Source organism: Stegodyphus dumicola, chromosome 8 (genome assembly GCF_044657685.1).
Source record: "Stegodyphus dumicola isolate Sdum_Otavi_A_Nest chromosome 8, ASM4465768v1".
NCBI classification, from domain to species: domain Eukaryota; kingdom Metazoa; phylum Arthropoda; class Arachnida; order Araneae; family Eresidae; genus Stegodyphus; species Stegodyphus dumicola.
In genome coordinates this window covers 88,754,167-88,779,118 of record NC_140775.1, presented here as the reverse complement: position 1 = coordinate 88,779,118, position 24,952 = coordinate 88,754,167, and the positions used below count along the sequence as shown (strand labels likewise).

Here is a 24,952-nt window from a genome sequence, read left to right as displayed (position 1 = left end):
TTTATTAATATAATTTATAATTAATAATTTTAACTTTTATTCGTTTCTTTCCTATATTCATTGTTTGGTCACAAGCGGCACAGTTTTAAACCAGGAAGTAATCTCAGCCGAGAGCTCACTGGAAGTTGGAATTCTTTCCTTTTGCTGCAGAAACAGCTCACAAAATAGAACTATCGAAAATTAAAGTTCGGAAAATATTAGAACTATCTAGTTTTCCATTCCGATACAAAGTATAATGTAGATCTGCCAAGGTGTTGTCCGATAAGAAGTTCAATAATTTTGTTTTTTATATTTTTAGCTCTGTAACTCTACAAATCGTAGTTAATAATTTATGCGCTAGATTTTGAGGCTTTTCTTGTGTACTAGTAGTATGAGCAATACTAGGCGACAGGAACCTCTGTACATAATTTCTAGGATCAGCAGTTAGATGCGAGGAGAAGCAATTCTAATTAAGTTTAACGCCTGATAGTTTACAAACTATATAAAAATACCTTTATTCATAGAATAATGAATAATTATAGTTTTACCCACAAAGAAAAATTACATTGTTTGACGTTATACAATGAATCTTAACTCATGCTATAATTTTTTCAATTAAAAAAAAAAAAACAAATAGTTTTGTTATGCATCATATTTTTTATTATAATACAAAAATATGAATAAAATTTAGATTAAAAAAGAATATAACGGCGTCACTGAAGAACCTTAGCCACCATATTATACCACCTCAACATATTATACCGATAGGACGTGCTCCAGCTTTTTTGACGCCTTTGACGATAAGTACATTTGAAGCTCCATATAAATCAAGTATATTTTTAATTCGTGGCTAATTGTATACTTCTTTACATATTGCGCCTCTCCCATATCGAAAGTTTTCTCACTGCTTTCTTATGTCCCTTATACGGGGAAACGGTCCTGTATATCGTATATCCCTATCATACACCAAAATTTTAATAAATAAAAAATCAGTTGAATATTAATTGCGTGGAAGACCATGTGTCATCGATTTTCAGTGCGATCGTTATTTTATTTTTGCCATTTTTTATTTTTGTCTGTTGTATCGATTTTAAAGTAGATATTTCCTTCTAAGTGAATAGATTAAAGGTGGGCTTAAGCAAAAACTTTCAGTAGCTAATTAAAAGATAAAATATGAGTAATCTACTTTACATGTTACGAAGAAATGAACTGCTGTAAAATATTATTATATTTAATCAATAAATACTAATCTGATGTTTTTATCTAAAAAGCGATATTCTAAGCATTTCAAACTGCCAAGCTTCATTTGATGTCCTGCAATTAGATCTGTGAACTGAATTCATATATAAGTAGCTCGTGCACTCTGGTGAAATGAGCGACAATTTTATGGATAATAACAGGAGTCAGTGCTCTGATACTTATGTACCATTACTTTCCACGCACGTTTGCACACAGTTTCATTTGAATACATCTGCCATACAAAAGTATTTTCTAGGTTCTGCAATATGATTGTAGGATCAAAGAGTAATTCTGAATCTTTCCTCTTGACTCAACTAGTAAAAAAAAATAACATCACATAACTGATTACTTTCCAACTAGAATTATTCTTTTCTAAATGTTAGCTTTAAAGTTATCTAACACGTTTAATCTCATCATGCATTTTAGTCTCTTAAGTGGACTTGCTTGCGTAAGTGGACTTGCTTGCTCTTTAAATGTTTTTTTCATTATTTCATATTATATATTCAAGATCTTGAAGGAGAAGATTTAAAACCTTTTCAGAATATTTAATATTTTATCTTTTATCCTAGAGCTTCTGGTCAGAAACATTAATTCGAAGCTTCTAATATGATACAACTTTATGCTGTAGAATTAATGTCCTAGCTGTATTCGATTCAATTAATTTAATAGCATTTTGGATTAAAATTAAATAACCTGATTTTTAGGAATGAGGTATAAAATTGACTTAAACATTACAAACAATAGGCATTAATTTTAACTGCTCTAACAGAAAGCTAATCAACATGAGCATAATTTAATATAAATGGCATTACCGTACAAAAAACATATGTGAAACAGTATAAAATGTGTGACAAACTTTTATATATTAAGATAAATCACCCTTAGAAGCTATGTATACACTATACATAGAGATTGTCAAATGTTTGAAACTGTGTACGATATAAATAAGAATAGCGATTATATGCACTGGAAAAGAGTGTCATTTTACATTCATTTTGAAAATGCATTTAAATCTTCTGTGTAAAAACAGTGCTACCAAAAATAATATAATATACCACAAGTAGTACGTGTACCATAGTTTGAGAAACATTGCTATGCATAGCTCAAAAACAGCAGCAAATATTATTACGAATTCTGCATATATAATATATATGTAAATAATTTTAGTCAAATTATGTGCAAAATTGTAGTATCTTCTGTATAATGTATCATAAAAAGACTGAACGAAGCTCTGGAGGAAAAATGAGGTTACAAGGGAAAGCCTATTTAACATGCAAATAAATAACTCTCTCGCTAAACTGGAGAAATATCACCAAGCTGGCGATGGTTTTGGCGACTAGTTTTTGTCACTAATTTGGCAAGAAACCGACAAAATTCGCTTAACGTGGCAACCATTTGGCGGCATTTCGGTTTCTGTATAACTGCAATTGGTACTATAATTGAATAATTGTAATTGATCTCTATGTGTAACTGTAACCGTATCCGGCGCTTATTTTGAGAAATAGAAGATACTAGAGATTTCTCGGCGGCCGGAGGGAAACTATATGAACCCGGAGAGACCATCAGTTTTTTGTTCAGAGTTGACTTCGGATTACTGAGAGTATTACGTGCTTTGGTTTGCATTGTATCGTGTTTAACTTTATTAGCAGTTTGAAATGGTACCTACTGATTGTGCTCTGTTCTATTGAGAAGAGTTGTAAGAGTAGTTTAGTGTAAAGTTCCAGAACTGTAAAGTGTCTTTTGCGAAAATAAAATTTTATCAAACTATCATCAGTTCTGTCAGCATTCAAACCATTACGAATCCCTATACATGCAAAATCAATTATGAATTAATATAAGCACATTTTCATATCAAACTATTTATGTAATAGTACAACATGAAACATCTGACCAAATTTAAGAGAAATCAACTTAATAATTTGCGATTATAAAATGTATAATTCCTAAATTCTTTATCTTTGTTCCAGTATCCTGAAAAGTTTCTAGAAATAATAACAGCAAAATTATAGATGTACAAAGCTTTCGGAGTACAATTAAAATCGAAAAAGAAGAAAAATGTTATGTTAGTCCTAAAAGTTAGTGTGAGAAATTAGAATATGTATAGTTATGTTAAATAATAATAATAACAGTTAATTGTAAAAATAATAATAATGGTAATTGTAGACAAATAAAGCTGGCATAGGAGCACCGTCTTCCACACTATTCCATATAGTTCATACGAATACTGGTTTCTTCACAGTTCGACATAATTCGTAAGAGTAACCATTTTCGGTGACTTCTTCTCTGCAGGAGAAGAACCCTTTTCTTTTGGTCTTCACTTGAAGGTCTGTAGCAACATCAGCTAATCATAACCGCAAACAGCAACCTTTACATCAAAGCACAGAAGAAATCTTTACCACTTCGTTATTTCAAGACATCTTCGTTAAATTACATTCTTTCTCCATCACACATCGAACACATATTTAAGCCAGTGATGTTTTGCTATTCGTAAATTGTCGAAGTCATTTCTTGAAAATTAGAAACTTGAGCACTTCGCCTTCATCTAAAACTGCAGTCATCCCTCGCAAGGGAAAAAAAAATGAAGCCGAAAAAAGAAAATGAAGACGCGCCTCGTTTTTCCAAGACACCTTCACTGAAATAAGTTCTCTTTCCGTTTCAGGATAAGCCTGCTTTTTCTATTATTTTTTGCTTAATTATCTTTCAACTTCAAGCCAATACAATGATAAACCAAATCCAGCCAAACCAGAAAATAAGCATGAAAAAAACTCTATCCTTCAACCAAATTTACCTTTTTCTCACTTCTCCATTTTTACTATCTCTGCCTTCAACTCAACAACCTGTAACTGAAGAAAAACTCTGAGTAGCCAACTTAAAAGAAGTAGCTCAACGAAACTCTCCACCTTCCACTTTAAACAAAATCTACCCCCTTTTTTTACTTCTTGATTTTTACTAGCTCCGCACCCAACTCAAAAGCAGTTGTAAAAGAAAAATACTCTTGAGAGCTGTTTCAACCAAATCTCATTCTTTTAACTTCTCAACTAATTATTAATTATACAGCAACGACCAATGCAACTATACCTCATTTCAAATTAATTGGTGAATCGCAGTCTCCACGACCTTATCTAAGACAATTATAACTCCGGAAAAATTTGAGTAGGCGCTTAACATCCTTCATTATCAATAGCGTGGGAAAAAACTTTCGTGTACTTTCCTCTTCCTGGGAAAAAAAAGTCGAAAAACATCTCGTCCCGATGAAATGTCTCCTATGATGAACGGTACCTGTTGTCTACATTTTCTTGTTTGTCGTTGTTGTTACTTTTCCTCCGGATTCAGGGGAAGTCAGATAAAGTGCAAAAAACTGTTGACTCTAAGAAAGTCTAGCACAAGGAGGAGATTGATATATAGACCATAATCTGTTCGGCAGAAGCCTGATGTTCTCTGCTGTTGGTGCATCTGGAGAAGATTTTTATGCCCTCTTTGAAAGAAAGGCACTTGATGTGACCCCTGGCAATACGTGAGAGCGCTGTCTGGGAGTTCTGTCTCGCCCAAGGTTTGGAGTATAACCAGGCATGCTAACCAAGTACCATTGATGAGTGCGGAGCACAAGCCATTCCACCATAATTTAGGATTTTACAAGAGAATATAGTTCCATATAGGTGAGAGCGGTAGAGGAGGGAGATAAAAGATCATAGCCCTCCTTTGCAAATTTGTCTGCCATTCCGTTGCCGTAAAGATTCACATGAGAGAGGATCAATTGTAAATAGATATCATGGTACTAGGAAATTAGCTGCAGTTTTATCCAGTTATCAAGATGTTGTAGTGAGCTATGGCTATCAGATAAAATCCATAGATCTCCAAAATTCCTTTCGGTTAGTATAGCCTCGAGATCCAAATTGATTGCTATTAATTGACTCCTGAAGACAGAACTGTGATTTGGATTACGATTGTAGAGACATAGGTATTTTTTGGAAGCAGGCAAGATGAAAAATATGCAACGCCTTCGCCGGGAATCGAACCATGGACCTCTAGAATACGCGCCAGCGTGCAGCCCACCACACCACGAAGGCATGAGAAGAAGGCGGGAGAAATACAATGACAGAGAGTTATTTTCTCCAAAAAAGTCTCAATATAAATTCTATTACCTGCATGGTCAGCAATTTTGCTGTCGCCTGTAAAGATCTTAATAGTGTTTTTGGGAGTGGTTCTTGTTACCTCCAAAACCAACTGTCTTAGGTATTCAATGAACCTTGAAGACTGAAAATTCTTCTGTGTAATATTAATGGTTTAACGACTACGGCAACCAGAATTAAACTTGGCCAACTTTTAGAAATAGCGGAATTAAATAACGTTGAAATGGTTGCTGTCCAAGAGACATTTTCTGTTCTCATTAGGGAAAAGGAAAACAATTTCGCTGTCAATAGAACACACACAGACAGCGAAGAGATCCTATTTTTTATCTCTTATCTCTTATTTCCGACCCCATATTTTGCGACCATTTTCCTGTCAATCATTTTCCTGTCAAAACGCCTGAGACCAGAATTTCTATATAGCAGAAATATTACATAACGTGTAAACCAAGATTTCTGTCGTTTGATAATACCACTTCATATTCTTCTCTTTTAATCCAGAACTTCTTCCTGCATCAAATTTCCAACGATAAACTGCCAAAATTTTGCTTTATTCTGCTTTGGACTGTATATAGACTTTTACTTACTTGAAACTCACTGCTTTCTATTCAAGATGTGATTTTGTTTATTCTAAAATTTAATGCAAAATTTTATCCTAGGTCCCCGAATGTCTCCTCAGCTCTGTTATATTCTCTAAGACGAACTGAGCTTTGACAAATGCAAGATTTAAGACAGTTCAGAAAAATAATGTTATCGATCATATAGGAGTTGCAAATGGGACAATATTTACTTATTTAGCCACTAACAGGCATTAAACGTATTATTTGTTCATAGAATTCATTACTTGAAAAACATATTTTAGCACTAAAAATGCAAACAAAATAGGTGGTATTACTTCAACAAAAAATTGCTTCTACAAGATTTTTTAAAACGTTCATACTGTCAAATTTACAAAAGGAGCTGTAATGTCATTATGAATTATATGTTGATTACTTTGGCTTAAAATTCAAGTAAGTAACTCGTTTTACAAATCATTAAAAAAAGTAACTGCATATTATTTTAAACTGTTTAATTATAATCTGTAAATTTATTCAGAACTCCTTTGTAAATCTAAAACTCTCAGCAAAATGTTTAGTTTACTTTTTATAACGATAACACACCCGGTATCAAATACTGACACGAATTTTGTACATATGTAAATAATTTTAGTGAAATTATATGTGAAACTGAAATATGCAGAAAAATAAGAATACAGAGGCAAGTTTCTAAAATTGAGTAAATGGCTACCTCGCTAAATGGGCGAGATATCGCCAAACTGTCGACGATTTTGGTAACTAAATTTTATCGCCCAAAATCGCCAAAATTGTCTACCATTTGGCGGCATTTAAGTCCGGTCCATATATAACTGTAATTAGTATTGAGACAGAATAAATGTAATCAATCTAGATATGTCGCTGCATCCGTATCCGGCCCTCATATGTCTCCCAGTAATTTCGAGAGGTGGAAAATACTAGAAATCTTTCGGCAGCAGGGTGAAAATTATATAAGAGAGAGAGTAAGTTTTTCAACTTACTCTCTCTCTTATATAATTTTCACCATTTCTCTTATATAATTCTCACTTATATAATTTTCAACTGTTGTTGTGAGTTGTTAGTTCAGCGTGAGTTCGGTTTGGTTTATGTGGTTACGATAAAGCCTCGAAGGCTATGTGCGTGAGAGGAGAGATGCCTTCGTGGAGTATTTCCTAAAGAAAACTGGCTCGTATACACGTTACACACGTTACCGCTTGGCCACTGGTGGACCAGCGTGACTTCGGAGCATTGAGATATCTCCGTATTAGCGGTGCAGTGCAGAACGCATCCTGTTTGGATACGTTCTGATATGAATATGAATAGCTGTACAAGTATTTTTGCGGAAGTTTTAAGACTCTAAAGTGTTTGTTTTGGTAAAAATAAATTGTATCAAGCTATTATCAGTTCTGTGTGCATTCGGTCTGATATGAACCCTGCGCGTGCAACAATACTAATATTTTAATTCTTAATCTTTTTACTACATATATGTATATGTTAAGATAAAAAATATATAAATTAAAACTTTAATTTAAACTAACGGTAACTCTTTAATTCTTCCTCTTTGTTAGAAAAATCGTAATAACTTCTCTGGATTGCGTCATTTCTAGATCATTGGATTTTGCATCGCCTGCGCAGCGCTTATGACGTAATAATTGGGAACTGAAGCTTTTAAACACAAACCAAAACTTTTCTCTTCGCGTGCTTCCATATAGCATAATTACGCACTTCAGCTTCTCTCTGCTCTGCTTGGACGTAATGTCACTTGTTGCTTCCTATTGCAATAATATTGAAAATGTAAATATTCTTGAATAGGCACGGCTAGATTGCCAAACGAACTGTGGCCACAAATGTCAGTCGCAAATAAAAATGGAATTAAAACTGCATCGACTGCCAAGTTTCTTAGATATTAACGATCTCAACACATCATACTACGCAATCAGAATTATTCCTCTTCAATATGGATCTAAGTACGCATCAACACTGCTCGGTCTTTTCCTTTGCGTAATATAATATATCTTGTATTACTCAAACTACTCTTAGCTTTCTTCGCCGAAGAGACGGCTATTCTTACAGAAGCATTTCAAACTTACAATTTGAAATAGTTTGATAGCAATGTAATATACGAAGGTGCTGCAACCCTTCTGGTCGATAATAATCGACCTCATGGTTAACGCAACACACTCAACACAGATTAGAAACAAAAAGACAGTTGACAACATCAAAAATCAAAATCTTCAATATTGTTCTATTGCCATTTATAAAGTTCATCAAATTCTTTGCAAATCTAAATTCGTTGAAGATTATAATAGAATTTTTTTATGTTACCATGTTTTTCCCTAATATGTCGCAATACTACAAAGTCTTCTACAAAATGTCGTGCATTGCCTTATGCACTACAAAAACTATTATTTTGGTATTTATATCTTTTCAGGTACACAGGGAAGCGTCCGTCTCCAGTAATTATTTGATTGTAAACAAAATCACATATTATTTCCATATTTCTAGAAAATTCAAAAGTTCAACGAATAATCTTTCCTTTTTCTGGAAACTTTCCATTTTTCTTTCTAGCAATCATAATAGATATCCTTGATTTTGCTAATAACAATTCTTTTTGATGCCTGAATATCGAACGCATCCCCGGTATTATTCAAAGTAGCCTTTTTGGACAATATGTCAGTCCTCTCGTTTTCTATAACACCAATATGGGATTTCACGTAGTTCATTTTCACTTCATGCATTTTTTCAATTTTTACAGAGAGATATTTTGTATATGAGACCACAATATTGTAATTTAAACTCTAAACTTGCAATTTGATAGTATGCTTGAAAACTAGATAGATTATTAATTAGTTCATTGTCGGTCACTCGCAGACATCTGATGATAGTGTCTTAGAACAAGTTTTTCTCTCTGTCTGTCTGTGTGTATATCTGTGACATTCTGCTCCTATCTGTCCTGAATATTCGAAATTAAGAATCTGAAAGTCGCCCTGAAATTAGCTTATTTTCCAGCCCATTTTAATGAACGTATTCTTTTCATCTTGTAAACCAGGTTGGGAAACCTGGTTTACAAGAGTGAATTATCTCTGAAAGATCCAATGAATTCCGAAGATTCTTATGAAACGTGTACTAGGAGATATACTACTTTATGCATTGCAAATCATGCCATGTAGTCACGAAAACATAGCAAATACTAGAACTTCATATCTTGAAGTATTTAAAACATTGCTTGAAATTATCGATGCACCATACAATTTACAGGTACTTATAATTTAAAAATATTCTCGAAAAATAAGATATTTCAAGTAATTTCTTAATTCCTTTCGATTATCAAGATATCAATATCAAGATATAAACTTTTAAATTACTTAGCTAAAATATTAAACTATAAATCTATTTATACAAATATCTGATTACCATGTCAAAACATGCTCTCCTTTTTTCAGAGAAATAAGCATTCTTTGTCATCTTTTATGTTTTAAAGTTTTTCTTTTAATTTCAGAAACGGCTGGGAATAAGAAAAGCCAGCGTACAATAATATTTATATAAATTCTTTATCTACAATATACTTTGCTTAAACATGTCCACAATTTTCTATTTTAATGTCCAGTGAAGAGTCGGTTAATTATACACTGATTATCTTGGTTGCACAAAAACTAAAAAGACGAAATTAAGGGTTATGAATGCTTTACATGAAAAATAAGCACGAATTCTGGTAAACAGAAATATAGAAAATATTCCTTGCATTAATACTTTGAATGCTACCTCTGCAAAGACAAACCAACAAATCTATTTTCTACTGAAACGATGAAGATTATAACACTATTTTGCAGTTCTCTGGATAACTGCGATCAGCGACATTGAACTGATCGGCTTCTAACATGAGAACATTTATTTGCATGGAGCATTATTATAACAAAAAATCTGATGTGTACACCACATGACTTCCTTGTACAGAATATTAAATTATACGCATTTTTTCTTGCATTTCTTTTACACTTATTGGATTAAATTAAATCTACTTCGCCGAAAGCGCATACACCACAATAGAATAAATGCATTCTTTAAAATTCACTCTATTTGTTTACCATAGCGACACTCTGGCGCTAGATTAATTAACAGTATTATATTTCGTTCATATTATAACTTTATGACTTAACTTTTTTCTGGTCATTAACTACTAAAGAGTTTTCGCCAGTAGATAGCATTAACGTGCACTAGGCAAAGATATTTTCAAATGAATGGTACTATGAGAAGTACCAACACCCGTGCGCGAAAAAAATTTAGCTGCGTGAGCAGGCACATCTTAATACTTAAGAAAGTAGGAGTTCATTTATTATAACTCAGAATGCACAAAATTTATATGATTTAAAAAGTTATCTAATCGTTGCCACATGTTCTATTCAAATGCATAATAAAGCTAGAATGATGTATAAAAGAAATTAAGCAAACAAAACAAAACAAAACAAAAAAAAAAAAAAAAGTTTTTCACAGACGATTGAGTATTTCTTATTCAATTAATTCAGTTCGAACTTCGCGACTAGGCAAAAATACATAAAAACTCAAAATATCTGTATTAAAAATTACGAAGTAAATCTTAAACACTTATTTCCTCGAAAAAGTTCCAGAAAGAATTAAGCATGATTTAATTCGCAATAATAAATGAAGGCGTTATCTTTGTTGTTGTGAAGCTAAGTTTCTCTAGATTGGACACAAATCCACTAGTCTGCTGTTTCAAATGTAAACAAGCAATGGTCACCATCAAAAAAATTATTAGGCTTAGCGGCACTTAAACAACTTTAAAATTGTTGATAATTCTAAAAATATTGCATACAGATTTACTAAAGGCATAAAACCCTTAACCGGAAGAAAAGAACAACAAAATTCAATAATTTTTAAAGCAAAAAATGTACAATTTACGAACATATAAGAGTAAAGAAACTGAGTTCACTGAGTCGGGTAACAGACTGGATATATATATATATAAATAGATTTATACACGTTTGGTGCTGCCGATTGCAACCAAAATACGAGGTGCACATCTACATGTTATAGCAGTCCTATATACAAAATTTCAACGTTCTGAGGCTACTCGTTTTTGGGTTATGCGAGATACGTACGTACGTACATACGTTCGACAGACGCCACGAAAAATTCTCTTCAGAATTCCTTTTAAAGCAGTTTTATAATTTTTTTGAAGGAAAAGAGTCTTTTATTCTGTCTTTACGTACAGATATCACGCAAAAACATCGTTAAATTGAATTCGATAGAGGTTAAAATGGATATTTTCGTTGAAGTATGCTGCCTGAAACTTTTCGCGATTAGAATACTTCCTTTTTACTTCTTACAAGGAAGTAAAAAACATGACATGTTTTATTTAAACAATAATTTTGATTATACTAAAATAATATTTCTAACATATCAGGCACCTAAAATATCGTTGAAAATTTTTCTACAGAGAAACATTCTTCGTTTTAGGAAAGATGGTTATTTATTTCAATTGCATCCAATTGTTTGCAAATAAATATCGAAAGTTTTATGTATATTACATCAGTTCAATTAAATGCAGTTCGATAGTTTCTGAACTTGGCAATATCAAGAATGCCTGTATCTGTCTCATTTTCCAGTGTTTATTTATAACATCATTCACGATTATTTACATATTCTAGTAGTTATTGTATGAATTAAATACTTATAAATTTATAATTTATGCAACATGTGACGTATGATTGACATGTCGTATGGCAACATTTGATTTATGCAGTTTCATGAACTTTTAGCTTGCAAGACGACCAATCTGCAGTTCATAAATTATACCAGATATAAATTATTATAAAAATCTAACAAAGAAGATAACTAACTTTTGCACGAAATATTTGTTTTTACATCATTTTAATTTCACATTACGTGGGATAAGTCAGATCAAAAATTAAATATTCGTTAAGTATTTGCTTTTATCGTGCTGTTGAGAATGTAAACATCGTGTCTCATCAATTTAGTCTAAGATATATTTATGAAATAGTTTTTTTTTATGAATTTTGAGGCATCTCACTGTGATATTTTTTATGTAATTGCATTTCGTGTTACATAAATCAAAGTTTAAATTAAATCTCAAGAACTTCACACCCAAAAATTAATAATCGTATAGCAAATAGTTTTCTGCTCGAATTAATACAGACCCAAACTTGTTATAATAAATATATTTTCTTATAAATTTTTGTTCTCGGCTTTGAGGTTTTTTAATGTACTGTATATAATCTTGAATTTTTAAACAAAAAAAAAAAAAAAAAAGAGAGAGAGAGAGAGAACGTATTATATAATGCTTTGGCTATAAATGAAGGCTATATAAAGAAAAGAAATATGACAATAGAAATTTACTAAAAATTTTATTGCCGAACTTTCTAACTGCACATTTAATACTGCTTAATTATCCAAGTCCCGTAGAAACCTCATATGCAATGAAATTCTCACATGCAGGAGGAAAGGTAACATCCTAATTAGAAGAATTTTTTAAAAACATACAGTAAAGAGTAAAAACAACGCAAATATTTTATATTCTAAAGAACACAACAACAAAACATGTGGTCTTTAAAATTGTTTCCATTTCAAATCGTAATTAAAATCCTTTCAATAAATTTTTTTAGTAAGAGCATTAATTTGTCATTACTCACAGCAAATATGATTATAATCCTCATTTTTAAAAGATTACATACCAGAATCATGAATATCTTCATATACTGCACATTATGAAAAGAGCAATCCTAAGATTTGTTTTAAATGTTACTCATTTCTCATTTTCTTAATAGCTTTTAAATATTAGGTAAGATCACGGTATAAGGTATTTCTCCCACCTTCTTGGTGTGATGGTCTGCACTCTGGACACGTATTCCAGAGGTCCACGGTTTGATTCGCAGTTAAGGCGTTACATATTTTTCATCTCTCCTGCTTTCGAAATAAACCGAATGACTCTGCAAGTGGCGCCCGAACTAAAAGAGTGGTGGATGATCATTTTTCCTACCCCAGAATTTGGCGATTGGGGCCCCTAAAAGCCCCAGTCGCCCTTTAAAAGGGGGAGTATATAATGTATTTCTCCCGCCTTCTTGTCATGCTTTCGTGGTGTGGCGGTCCGCACGCTGGGCGCGTATTCCAGTGGTTCGCGGTTCGATTCCCGGCGAAGGCGTTGCAAATTTTTCGTTTCTCCTGCTTCTAAAAAATTTCTAATGTTTCTACAGTGGCGCCCGAACTAAACGCGTGTTGGATGATGATTCTCTACACCCAGGATTTGGCGAATAGGTTCCTTAAAATCCCAGTCGCCCTTTAAGGGGTGCCAGAAACTCTATACCGACAATGTTAAATTGGCCATTTTCGATGTACCTTTTCTAAAAATCAGCTGTAGATAGACGCTTGAAATTTGTTGTGTAATTAAAGTATACCTATCTAATTATACTGAAATGAGCTTTTGTAACATTATGAATTTAAGAGTAATTTACAGAATATTTTGTTAGGCATAGTAAAATTTAGCACTTTTCTCAAGCAAAAAATTTAAAAAATTTTTTTTCTTAGTTTATCACAAAAAGGTCATTTGAGTATATATTGGGAAACCTAATAAATAAGCTATAACAATTTTATAGATACCTGTGAAGAGTAGTACCTGGGAAAAGGTACATCGAGTATGAAAAAAATCACGTTTAGAGAAAACCGCGTTTTTATGTAAAAATCCTCATTTATCAAAGCATTCGATGACAAATTTAAAGTAGATTTTTACATTTCTAATTTTCATAGAGATTAAAGAGTGGTATTTTTTGAAAGATAAAAGTGTAGAGAATTTGAAAATGAGAAACCCGACACCCCTTAAAAGGGAGAGTATATAAGGTAATTCTCCCACCTTCTTGCCATGCCTTCATGGTGAGGTGGTCTGCATCCTGGGCGCATATTCCAGAGGTCCGCGGTTCGATTCCCGGGGAAGGCGTTGCAAATTTTTCAATCTCTCTTGCTTCCAAAAAATCCTAATGTCTCTACAACTCATATTTCCGTTTCATTCTGTGCTGATAAAGCATATTTCCATAGTTTTCAACAGCTCATTACTGACCTAACTTAGAAACAAAAAATGTAAAAACTTTATTGCTTTTAAAAACAGATGTAAATGAAATTGCCGTAATATATTTCATATGAAAAATTGCTTGCTTTACTTAAATGACATTTTTTACTTGCGTAAAACCTTGTGTAAGAAAAGGACCTATTTCTAATATTTTTATAAGCTATTTGTTACATATATTGTCAATAATATTATTTAGTTTTTTAATAAGACGTATTTTTAAAAATAAAATAAAGGGTAAAAATTATTAAGAAGTACCTATTAAAGTGATCGGTTAATTACGCAAGGAGTTGTTTTCAATTGAAACATGTTTCATGTTTAAAAACAAACAGGAACTTAAAAGTCCTTCATGCACACACAAGATGTATGGGATGAACTAAACACCTTATACGTCGTAAAAAACAATACCTTTTCATCCACGTAGAAAATAAATACCTCGTTAGGATAACATAACATAATAAAAGCATGGAAATGCCCAAAATTGGAAAAATTCAACTACAAATATTTTTAAAGTTAATAAGTTTCTGACTTAAGTCTCTGATCCTTACGTGGCACTCTTATAAGATCTTTTCTAGTTCTTATGCGGTTCTTGCTTAGTTATATGACTTTTATGGAATAATCATTCAAAATATTAATAGGTGCTTAGAAACAATAAAAAGATATTTTCAAAATTTACTAAGCTTTCCGTAAGGCACAAACCACGTATATGAATGTTTTAGACAGCTGACAGCAATTCATTTGGGTAAATTTCCATTTTTCACACTTTGATAACGTGGATTTATTCCTAAGTGATTATGGAAAAATGAGGAATATATGTCTCTCAAAATGCCAAATGGATTTTGAAGCACTATTCCGAGTGTTCTCGCTTTTAAATAAATATTTTGAGTGAATTTTATTTTTAAATATTTCTGTCTTCTGGACGTTGCTGAGCAACATTAATAAAATTGGCGAAACATAATCATTTAAACTCTTACATTTCATCAACATGAAGTTTACTTTTTCAGCGCTATATTGACTTGATATGTTGATATGTTTGTATATCTCAGTGAAATGTAAACTATTTCCGTGTCAAAATACACTATTCTGGTGTTGCTAAGCAACGACGAAAATTTTTATTTTTCTTCTCGTAACCGACAACGGGTGTGCAAACTCTGCACTAGTATGAATTACTAATAAAATTCATCGATGAGTGCCTAGCTGTTTTTGGATACACGGAAAGAAGGAAGACACTAATTATCCTAATTCGCTATTAGTTATGGTATCTAATTATGGTAATACCCTAAAATGTTTTTACGAAAGACTAGATTTTGTGAGAGTATCAATGAATTACTAAGTTACTGTAATTCCTTTTCCGGTAAATAATTAAAATTAAGTGTTTCAATTTTGAGAAAAACATTCACGAATTATGAGGCTATAGACTAATTGTTGTTCTCTTGCTAAAGTACGCGATGTTCAACATTTCGTGATGTACGTGAACTGACTGCAAAGAGATCGTTATAATGAACAAATAAGCTAGATCTAAAAATATGAAAAAGGTGTAATTATCAACTCTTTCAGTGTTTATTGCTATGTCCGTGGCCTTTATTCCGTGAAATTAGGGAAACTATAAATTTTCGTTAACAAACATTTATTATTTTATTGAAAACTGATAAATGTTATGCAAGGAATAAAATGTATATTTTACGTATTCTTTTGACTGTTACGGCATCGCTTCCGATTTAATTTTTCTATTCATTGTGCATTTAGCGATTTTTTAACACAATGTATCAGATTTGAAACTATCATCATAACTAATCAATAATTCACTAATGTGAATTCTGTTTGGAGTGCTCCACAAAATTTATTAAAATGAAATGCTCTCAATGAGGGATTCTCATGCAAGTTATCTTCAAGATGCAACACTTTTATCTATGTGTTTAAATTTAACCATTTTTAATTGTAGTAGAATTCTGTTTACTATGTCAGTCTAACGATTAATTTTTTTATCGGAGTTGATATTATTTCACCTCATATAATACCTGCTATTGATCTCACCTGCTATGATCTCACCTGCTATACCAAATTTAGAAATTACTTATTCTTCCTCTGAAAAAGAGATGCGTAATATTTTAAATAAATTTCAATGATAAAATATTGGTATTCATTTAAAAAAAATAGAGTTAAAATATTTTATCATTGAAATTCTTAATCTTAGACATTCTGTTACAAATTTAGTCAGACATTCTTTTTGATTAAGAACAGGGTTGTTTCTAATACTATATTTATCGATAAACGGGGAAAAACAAACTAATAATTAAACATCTTCAAGTATCAACCATATGGAATCCTTCCATATATATTCGCAAACTGAAAGTGTAAACTAAGCATTGTTCCCAGTGTTTCAGCTTTAATAATTTGACACAGAATGACGTTAAAATTAAATTTTCATTATATCCATGATAAATAAACAGTTAGATAAAAGGCATATTTAATTACAAAAATTCCGTGAAGATTTCATGATGCACTTCACATAGCGGTTGATGAACATTACTCTAGAGCGGCGTTTTTCAAGCCTTTTTCAAATAAAAACAACTTTTATAAATTAGGTTATATTGCGGACCGTCTTAATGCTGTCCCTCGGAAAGAATTATTCAGACACTCTATATCCAGTATACGTATATTTTTAAATTACAAGTAATTGTAACCGTGTAAGGTTACTGTTATTTTTAATTAACCAGCTTTTTTATGTTTTAGATCTTTACTCTCACTTTTCCCTTGCGTTTCCTCGCCACAATGCAAATTAGACGGAGTATTTAAGCTGAGATTGTTAGAATCTAAGGCAGAGTGTATTTCTACCTCTCGAGGCCCCGTTATTTGGATAGCTAGTTCAAATAAGATTATATTCCTTGTCTTGGGTATTATAGTTGCCGATATTTAAATTATTACGCCGCTGAGAAGTTGGAGTCAACTTCGCAGCAAATGAGTTGGGTAGCCTTTGGATGCTGATTTTAGTTTTCAATTTGAATTTTTCTGTTATTTAAGTAAGCCCACCAGCGGCCGAGCGGTAAAGTCGCTGAACACTGGTAGTTCGGTCCGAGGTTCGAATCCCGCGAACGGGCTGACTGCATGAGTGTTTTCGTGGTTTTCCCCATGTGTAACGTGTATACGAGCCAGTTTCCCTTAGAAAGTCCTCCACGAAGGCATCCCTTAGACAGATAGCCCTAGTGTACTTTGTCATAATTAAATACACCAAAAACACCTAAATACTCTTATTTAAGTTTCATCGCCACAGGTGGTTAGCTGATCTGTCAAATCCATTTATGTTCAAGTTCTGATTTAATAAAAAGATTTGTTTTAAAACCTTATAAGCTATTTTCTCCCTCCTTTCTGCATGCCCTCGTGGTGTAACGGTTAGCACATTTGGCGCGTATTCGAGAGTTCCAGGGTCGAGTCCCCGCGAGGGTATTGTTCATTTTTCACGTCTCCCGCTTAAAAAGAAATAAACTTATGACTCTACACCGTCGCTCAAACAGGGACGTTGGTGGATGATGATTCTTAACCACCAGGATTTCTCGATTAGGTCCCCTAATCCCCATTCGCCCTTTAAAAGGGGGAGTATATAAGTTATTTTGTCTCTCCTTTCTGCACGCTTTCGTGGTGTAACGGTTAGCACACTGGGCGCGTGTTCGCTCACTTTTCAGTCTCTTGCTCTTATAAAAATAACTTAATGGCTCTATAACCGTCTTAAGACTTTGTAATTCTTTTTAGTTCATTCGCTTATCCGTTAGGAGTTTGGACTTACTTTATACTAGCAACGAAAATCAAACTTTATAACTGCAATTTAATTTTATAATGGTATTAAATAGTGAAGTTAATAAAAGAAAATTTATATACGTTTTTAGTAATTTAAACGGTCAAGTTTGGATAATATTTATCTTATTAGCTAAAAATTTATATAATGCCAGTACTCAGATAGATGAGCCTGCCAATTATTGAATAACTGTTCTATGTTTATACTTATACTGATAAGCAGTGTCATAATCATAAGGCTTTAAATGTTTTTTTTTTTTTTTTTTTTTTTTTTCACAGATAGAGAAGGGAGCGAAAAAATCCACAGATAGGGTAACTGATGAAAAGTTTCATAAAATGGGAAAAACATGATAGACTACTACCCTGTGTAATTTCCAGTGAGAATTCCAATTCCTCTGAGAATTTCAGCTACAATATGGTATACGAAGTTAATTTGAATATTTTTATTTATTATGCTTTTGGAAGGGGGATCTAAGAGGATCACAAAAGCAGGCTTCTAGGACCACAGATTGAGAAAGGCTGATCTAGAAGAAGCAGATCTAAATTCAGACTGGACTGTTAACATTGATTTTTTTTCTTTTCTTTTATACTGTTCTAACTTATATAAGTTATATATAAGTTATATAAGTATATATAAGTTAGAACAGTATAAAAGAAAAGAAAAAAATCAATGTTATATATATATATATATATCTTATGAAATATATATCATATGAAAAAAACTCCTTGAATTGAACACTTTTTAATGACCTAAATAATTTATTATTAGTCTGAATGCTGCTACATGGTTTATTCCCCCCCCCCCCCCAAAGAATTTTTTTTTTCCAGGCATTTAAAAACAACTGAAAGATTCACTTGACAAATACTGAATAAATCGCATATTTCAAAATATATTAAAATATCATGAACTGTTGCATTAAATTTGCTTTCCCTTAATTATCATATTGTAAAGTATTTCTCCCCCCTTCTTAGCGTGCCTTTGTGGTGTAGTGATCTGCATGCTCGGCGCGTATTCCAGAGGTCCGTGGTTCGATTCCCGACGAAAGCGTTGCTCATTTTTCATGACTCCTGCTTCCAAAAAAATACCTAATGTCTCTACAGTAACGCCCGAACTAAAAGAGTGGTGGCTGATGATTCTTCACACCCAGGATTTGGCGACTGGGTCCCCTAAAACTCCAGTCGCCTTTTAGACGGGAGAGTATATAAGGTATTTCTCCCAAGGGGGAGTATATAAGGTATATTTATATGAATTGAAAAAGATTTACTTATTTGGTCCGTCGTAAGCCAAGATAATATATTAATGAATAACGTACTGTGTTGATTTCCTAATGTCTTTGATACTTACAATATTTATGCTTGTTAATTTCTTACTAAATTATTAAAAATCAATTAATAATTTCCAGTAATTAACTATAAATGACTCATGTAGACGTTACATATGGAGTAAAACAGGAAGATTAAATCCGTTCTTCGGAAATTCAGCCTGATATAAACAGTTATTATTCAACAGTCTTATGTATTCAGCCAGTGGCGGTTCTGCATCAAACTTAAACGGATGTTATACTAAAAACAGAAAACTATAAGACATTATAAGACAAAATTATGAACACTGTGTTTTTACCAACCTTCAAAAATCACTTTAGATATTTAGTAAGTAAAAAGAACCAAAATAGTAAAGTTCAAAATACATTACATAATGTAGTAAAACTCCAGACTTATTCAATTATTTGAAAAATTCAAATAACTAAATTATTTTTTTTCCTCAGGCCGCATTCATACAAAGGATGTGTACGCATTTTTAGGACGATTTCGATGAAGAATTAAGGCAAATGTTTCGGAATGAAAATTTCTACTAACAGCTTATTTGAAATAAGAAAGTAGAAATTTTTTTGAATGATATGATTTGGGACTGAAAATAAGATATGCTTTTAGGCTGTTCAAAGATAAACATTCCTACTCCATATTCCAAAAACGTTGCAAAATGCATGGTATTAAAATTTCTGAGTACAAAATAAGAAACATTATTAATCAAGAAGGGGGAAAAATGTCAATCATTGCTCTTACATGGAAATAAGACTCGAAAAATGTACTTATTGTTTGTTTCTGATGTTTCTAAATGTTAGTTAAATCATTGGTAACAAGAGAAAATCCGCCGATGCAGAAATCAGTTGAAAAGTCTTTAGCTATATTTTTAGTAACAATAAATAATGTAATAAACCAAGAATTAAAACTACCTTAAAGGGCTAAAATTTTTTACAATGATTACCAGCTTTTGCCAAGGCACGTGGCTCAACGCAGAACAATTTCTATAACCCTGCACGAAAACTATTTAGCAAAGGATAAATCAAAATACATTGTGACCATTGACAAAGAATGAATTTACTTAAATGACTGCAACAACAACAAAAAATTATTTTCGAAAACGAAGGAGAAAAATGTACAAACCTGGTTCTGTCAATGCAAAGCATGTGAAGGGTTTATGATTGTCGTACGATTCTTTTACAATAGAAAAATAAAAAAATAGGACGAATGGAAAAAATGTTGTGATAAACTGAACATACTCTCAAGAGAAAGGTCTTATATTCACAGAAGAAATCTTTCATTATCCTTGACTTTCAAAGAATGAAACTTCACTAACACAAAATAAGTCATACTTGTTGAAAGTTTAGATAGGGGTTTTATGATTGTAGCAGAGTTATCTCACAAAGCAAAATTAAAAATAAGAAAAGTTTAAAAAAATGTTAAAATCTCAACGTACTATCAAAATAAAGACTGAAGTGGGATCTTTAGAGAAAAAATTCCATTTCTTTATCTCAATGAATTTCAAAGAGTGAATTTCATCAAGGCAAAGCAACAAATCATACTTCGAAAGGTACCACTGCATTCCTTGGAAAAATGAAAACTGATACATGTGGTGCGTAAGTACATTTTTAAAGTATTCCTGCAACGTCTCCTGCCGTTTCACCTACCGGCTATTGTGATTTGGTCTCTTGAGAAGAGCTCATTCTAAGCGCAAACACACCACGATTAATGGAGTCTGGAAAACAGTGGAAGAAGAATGAAAATCAATTTTCTTGGAATCTTACAATAAGTTCTCTTCTCATGGAAATCACAATGCAAACTTACAGTCTAGAAAAATGGCTACTAGATCGAACATTAAAACAAATACTCTTTTCGATTTAAACGTTAATTAAATCTTTCTAAAATCTAAATACCCTCTATATTTATTGTGATGCATGTTAGTGAATATTATTTTTTCGTTTACAGAATTTTATTTCAACAAAGATTGTATGGATAAAAATAGAATATTTTTACTTTTGTAAAACAAAATTCAAAACATATTTGATTTAAAAACTAAACAATAAAAATTCAGAAAGGAATTGTATTTTATCCACATAAATCACAGAATGACGATTAAAAGTTAAGGCATTAAAGTCATGAAATTAGGAAGTGTAATTAATTCGTAATATAAAATTTGTTCCCACTTAAATAAATTCACAAACATAAGAAAACTTCAGAGGAATTCCGGATATCTCAATTTCTGTACACACAAAATAAGCTCACTGTGATCGCATAATGTATGTGCATGTGAATCATTATATATGATATCACTTACAATGCATTTCTTTAATACATGTGTTAGACCTTTGTGTTAAAAAGTCATTTGGCAAATTTCACTTTGATGTTATTCGCTTTTGGTTTTATATATTATCCGCGTAACAATGACATATCGAAAAGCTTAATATAAAAAATTGCAGGTATAACTATTTAGCGATAAACTACATCATCCTGTTTACTAGTTTATTCAAGCAAAAGTTTGCATAATTATTTATCAGATTTATTCATCAATACTATCTAAGAGGCTCTCTGCCAAAGAGGAGTTATGCTTTCGTTGCCTTCCAAAGGCAACTGACTCATATTCATTTTACACATCGGGAAAACCAATCCTGCGATCAGCCCGTTCTCCTGGGATTGAAATACAGTCTAAATATTTGTATTCAACGGTCTTAACCCACTCGGCCATTTGTGGGGCTTAGGCGGTTGGAATAAGATTAGTGAAGGTGTAAGGATCTTAAGTTTTACTAACGTTTATTTTATTTTAAATCTTTACTATCACTTCTTATTTTCTACTTCCGGCCAGAATTAAAAGCTTTAACTTATTTATGCAAATTTGTCTGGCGAACGCCAAGTACTTAAGTTGTGGCTTTTTGCCAAGCGAGAGAGAGGAAGGAGTTAGTCGAAGCAAGCCGCTTGCCTTAGCAGTTTTACTCGGTTGCTGGTTGCCTTCCAGGCCAGAGGTTTAATCCTCTTGATAATTTTAAACGTATTGTAGTGTTAACAGTTCTCTGTACTACATACGGCTTCCTGTTATTATACGGCCAATCTTCCACGTAGGCCCTTGTTTATTATTCCAAAGTTAAGTTAGAGTTTAGTTAATATTTTTATATTCTTACGTTCAGACCACAAGTAGTTGGTCTCTGTATTCCGAAGTACTGAAATTATTGTAAAGAGTGAAAAATAAAGGGTTTCGTATACCCTTCCTGTGTATCTTGTCTACTTCCCACATTTATTGGACACAGCTTTAGTAAGCTCTCTGTTCCGAGTCAGGTATTTGCATGTTCCCAAAGAAAGTAAGGCGGAACATTGAACCTGATAGTGGCGCCCAACGAAGAAGAATAACCATGGCCGAGTTTCAAGAAGAACCTGTGCTGCCTGCAGAAGCGGCTCAGAATTCAGAAATGCCAGCTGCCGCCCTGGAAGGATTTGGTTACATCGTCCAGACCATGCGCGCTTCGATGAAACCAGAAGCAACATTTAATGGAAACTCACCGGTAACCAGTTTTTTGGAAAACTAGATGACCACTTCATGATGTATCCCGTGCACGAGTTCCAAAAAGTCACCTTAGCTACCAGCGCTTTGAGGGGCCAAGCGGTTAATTGGTTCAAATGCATAGGCAGAAGTCTCTTGGGTCAAGCGGGAAGTCCACCTATACTTACGAAAATTTCAAGACTGCCTTAGTAAAAGCCTTCCCTGTCGTAAGGGATCGTGCGAAATTAGAAGCGGAACTTTTCAGCATATACCAGAAACCAATTGAAAATCTCTCAAGCTTTATTTTAAGAAAAATTCACGTCTTCAAATTCTTGTATGGAAACCGTCCGGATCCTGAGATAATTCAAGTGATTTTGCCGAGGTTACTTCCCCAAGTACAAGACTTTATTGAATTAAGGAATCTGACTACACTGGAACATTTATTTGAGCTAGCAATCCAGTTTGAAAGTAGAAGAAAGCGGACATTGAAAGAAGACGCCAATATCAGCAACGAAACCAATTTGGTGAGCCAAGACCACAGCAAAGTCAAGCACACGGCTTCGGAAGCAAAGCGAATCAGTGGGCAAGGAAACCCGAGCATCCAAAAACAGCCGCGAACGTCGACAGTTCAATAGCAATCCAGGAAAAAGTCTCAAGGCCAGTGGAAAAAGAAGGAAAGCATGGAAAGAAAAAATCCGAAGGCCAAGAAAACCTTGTGATATCTGGCGACTGTTTGGCGATCAACAGAGCATGCTTGGCGCAGGTAGCTCTTCTTCGAGAAGGGTTAATGTATTTATTAGGGGTTGCATGTTAGCCTCGGAAGAGGAAGGTAGTAGATTGTACTATGCGGTAGGAGCGACGTACTGCTCTGAGTAACTATTATATTATGCTTTGAATTATATATTTAATAAATGTTTGTTTCGTCTTGCTAAATGGTGCCTTATTAAACATGAAGTCATCACAACACGCTCTCTTTCGAGAAAACCAGAGAGGTTAGAAGCTTAGAGCGTTGAAAACGGAAGAGGCGTAAAGTTAAGCCTAACTAACGAAAGAAGTGTTCATTTGCAAAAGAGAGTAAAAACGTGAGAATTATTTAATCGAGAGTTTGAAAGGCTTGATTCTAAAGGAAAATAGAAGAAAATGTTCAAAAACGCAAAGAAAGAGGATTTAGTAACAGTTCTATTGGAAATTGGCGAAGAAGCATCCCCAGATTTGAAGCTGGTAGAACTGAAACACAAACTCCAGAATAGCAAGGAATACATCGAAGATGCTGATTTCGTGAAAGAAATTCTGATTACTACAGTGGAGAATAGAAAAAGAAAAGAAGAAATGGAAAGAATGCAAATGGAAGAAGAAAGAATAAGAACAGAAAGAGAACACGAAATAGAACTAGCGAAGATTCGAGCAACTCAAAATGAAGGAAGTAGAAGTCCAACACCTTTAATACAAAACACAGAACGAGAAACCGAAATTTCACTGGACAAGCTGATCAAAGGAGTAGAAACACTGACTATACCAGTACCGAAGAGAGCAGAAGAATGGAATATATTTTTCGATTCTATCGAAAGAGCATTTAAGCACAAGAAGGTTCCTGAAGAATACAAATCAGAAATATTATTGAAATTAATTGGAGAAAAAGCTTCAAATGTTCTTGTTTATATAAAGGAGGAAGATCTGCAAAATTACAAAAAAGTGAAAACTCTTGTTCTGAAGGAATATCAACCTACTCCTCAAACCTGTTTAGAAAACTTCAGAAAAACTAAACGTTATTCCGGCGAAACGCATATCCAGTTCGCTTCAAGACTAACAGCTACATGGGACTATTACTGCAAGTCAAGAGAAGTAAAGGATTTCGAAACACTCAAGGAGTTAATTATTTCCGATAAATTATTCCAAGCATTAGATGAAGAAACAGCTGCACACGTCGCAATACGCCAAGGAAATAAATGGCTGAAGCCTCAAGAATTAGCTACAGAATGTGATATTTATTTCACGGCCAAAGGAAAATCTTTCGACGAAGTTCGAAATGGAATTAAGCGATCACCGAGATTCCTGGATACAACATGTGCACACGACAAATATATTCCACCACCCATGAGAAAAGAATATCCAAAACACGAAAGATTTCACGCGAGAAGAAAAGAATGTTATATTTGTGGAAATTATCAACACATCGTGAGAGATTGACCAGACAAAAGAAGAAAGAACGAAACTGCAGTAAATAAGAAGGGAAAGGATGATTCCAAAACTCAAAAAAATTCAAACAGAACATCAAAAGAAGAAGCCATCGTAGCTAAAGTAGACTCATCCCATCTACGATCTGAATTCGCAGAACGCATCGTTC

The 24,952-nt window shown here is 33.1% G+C and overlaps 1 protein-coding gene across 6 annotated transcripts in view; it reads left to right on the top strand.

Annotated features, from left to right (window-relative positions):
• LOC118196921 (uncharacterized) overlaps positions 1-24,952 on the top strand; it is a 251,923-nt gene that overhangs the window by 66,691 nt on the left and 160,280 nt on the right. The window contains exon 1 of one of the 6 annotated variants that reach the window (XM_085822090.1): positions 18,079-18,216. The exons of the other annotated variants lie outside the window; for them this stretch is intronic. The gene's annotated coding sequence lies outside the window, so the exon portion shown is untranslated. Of the gene's footprint in view, positions 1-18,078; positions 18,217-24,952 lie in introns of those variants that run through there. 6 annotated transcript variants of the gene reach the window in all.